Raw genomic sequence first — 2,500 nt, 5'->3', positions numbered from 1 at the left:
CACTCGCCTGGGCAGCTGGTCACATGCGTCGCTCAAAGGCATTTTGCAGGCCAGCACCGGCGGATGCACGGGTCAAGCGGGACGGGACGAGCGCAGGGCTAACTTTTGCCGGCACACAAAAACACGAACCCGAAAAAGGCAAAAAAGGGACATACGCACTGGCGACACGCCCGTTTCGCCTGCCACCCGTGCACACTCGCCTGGGCAGCTGGTCACATGCGTCGCTCACAGGCATTTTGCAGGCCAGCACCGGCGGATGCACGGGTCAAGCGGGACGGGACGAGCGCAAGGCTTGCTTTTGGTGGCACACGAAAACACGAACCCGAAAAAGGGACATACGCACTGGCGACACGCGCGCCCGTTTCGCCTGCCACCCATGCACACTCGCCTGGGCTGCTGGTCACATGCGTCGCTCATAGGCATTTTGCAGGCCAGCACCGGCGGATGCACGGGTCAAGCGGGACGGGACGAGCGCAGGGCTTGCTTTTGGCGGCACACGAAAACACGAACCCGAAAAAGGCGAAAAAGGGACATACACACTGGCGACACGCACGCCCGTTTCGCCTGCCACCCGTGCACACTCGCCTGGGCTGCTGGTCACGTGCGTCGCTCACAGGCATTTTGCAGGCCAGCACCGGCGGATGCACGGGTCAAGCGGGACGGGACGAGCGCAGGGCTTGCTTTTGGCGGCACACGAAAACACGAACCCGAAAAAGGCGAAAAAGGGACACACGGACAGGCGACACGAAAAAAAAGGGGTCGCCCTACCTAGGTGGGCGCAAAAACCCCGTCGGCCAGGAGGTTTCGCCAAAGTGTCTGTACTGTCACACAGGGTCAATAGCACGGGCATGGCCGGCCGCCGCACGTGCAGCGGCTTACGGACGCACGGTTCGGCGGCACAGGTGCCTGGCGGCTTTAGCACCTTGGGGTGGACAGGCCTGGCGGCAAGGGGGGCTAGGCACCTTGCTGCCAACCGGCAATGGTGCACGGGGCGGGGCGCCACACAAACACGAAAGAGGGACAAGAGCGGGGCGATGGTCCACAGAGACGAGCCATGCACGGGGCCCGTGATCGCCGACACGCGCGAACGCGGACGCGGACAAGGACAAGGACGCGACGCGCGGCGCGCGTGCGAGGTCAAGAGGGGCGCGCGCACGAAAACGCGAAAAAAGGGGCTAGCGGCCGAGAAACGCGAAAAAAACCGGGTCACCTACCTAGCCGAACGCCTAAAATCGCTTCGGGCAGGAGGTTTCGCCAAAGTGTCTGTACTGTCACACGGTCCGTACGGGCGCAACCCCATCGCGCGCCAGCACCCCTTCCTGGGGGCGCCCGCCCGCCAGGCGCCTGGCGCCCCACGCGCGCGCGCCCGGCGCCTGGCGCCTTGCCCCCCACGCGCGCCCGGCGCCTGGCGCCTGGCGCCTCGCCCCCCACGCGCGCGCCCGGCGCCTGGCGCCTTGCCCCCCACGCGCGCCCGGCGCCTGGCGCCTGGCGCCTCGCCCCCCACGCGCGCGCGCGCGTGGCGCCTTGCGCCTCGCCCCCCACGCGCGCGCGCGCGTGGCGCCTTGCGCCTGGCGCCTTGCCTCCGCGCGTGCCTGGCGCCTGGCGCCTTGCCCCCCACGCGCCTGGGCGCCTCTTTTCCGCCTGGGCGCCCTGGCACCTTTCCGCCTTGGCGCCCTGGCGCCTTTTCGCGTGGGCGCCTCTTTTCCGCCTGGGCGCCATGGCGCCTTTCGGCCTGGGCGACTCTTTTTCGCCTGGGCACCTCTTTTCCGCCTGGGCGCCTCTTTTCCGCCTGGCCAGGGCGCCTCTTTTCCGCCTGGGCGCCATGGCGCCTTTCTGCCTGGGCGCCTCTTTTTCGCCTGGGCGCCTCTTTTCTGCCTGGGCGCCCTGGCGCCTTTTCGCCTGGGCGCCTCTTTCCCACCTGGGCGCCCTGGCGCCTCTTCGCCTGGGCGCCCTGGCGCCTTTTCGCCTGGGCGCCTCTTTTGGCGCCTGGGCGCCTACGCCAGGGCGCCTCTTTTCCGCCTGGGCGCCTCTTTTTCGCCTGGGCGCCTCTTTTCCGCCTGGGTGCCCTGGCGCCATTCCGCCTGGGCGCCTCTTTTCCGCCTGGGCGCCCTGGCGCCTTTTCGCCTGGGTGCCTCTTTTGGCGCCTGGGCGCCTACGCCAGGGCGCCTCTTTTCCGCCAGGGCGCCTCTTTTTCGCCTGGGCGCCTCTTTTCCGCCTGGGCGCCCTGGCGCCTTTTCGCCTGGCGCCTCTTTTGGCGCCTGGGCGCCTACGCCAGGGCGCCTCTTTTCCGCCTGGGCGCCTCTTTTCCGCCTGGGTGCCCTGGCGCCATTCCGCCTGGGCGCCTCTTTTCCGCCTGGGCGCCCTGGCGCCTTTTCGCCTGGGTGCCTCTTTTGGCGCATGGGCGCCTACGCCAGGGCGCCTCTTTTCCGCCTGGGCGCCCTGGCGCCTTTCCGCCTGGGCGCCTCTTTTTCGCCTGGGCGCCTCTTTTCCGCCTGGGCGC

This window comes from Aristolochia californica, unplaced genomic scaffold, assembly GCF_029961685.1.
Source record: "Aristolochia californica isolate CCGP_79_NKW_82.1479 unplaced genomic scaffold, dmAriCali1.0.hap1 SCAF_27, whole genome shotgun sequence".
Lineage (NCBI taxonomy): Eukaryota > Viridiplantae > Streptophyta > Magnoliopsida > Piperales > Aristolochiaceae > Aristolochia > Aristolochia californica.
The sequence above is the reverse complement of the archived record's forward strand: the minus strand, read 5'-3'. Positions refer to the sequence as shown.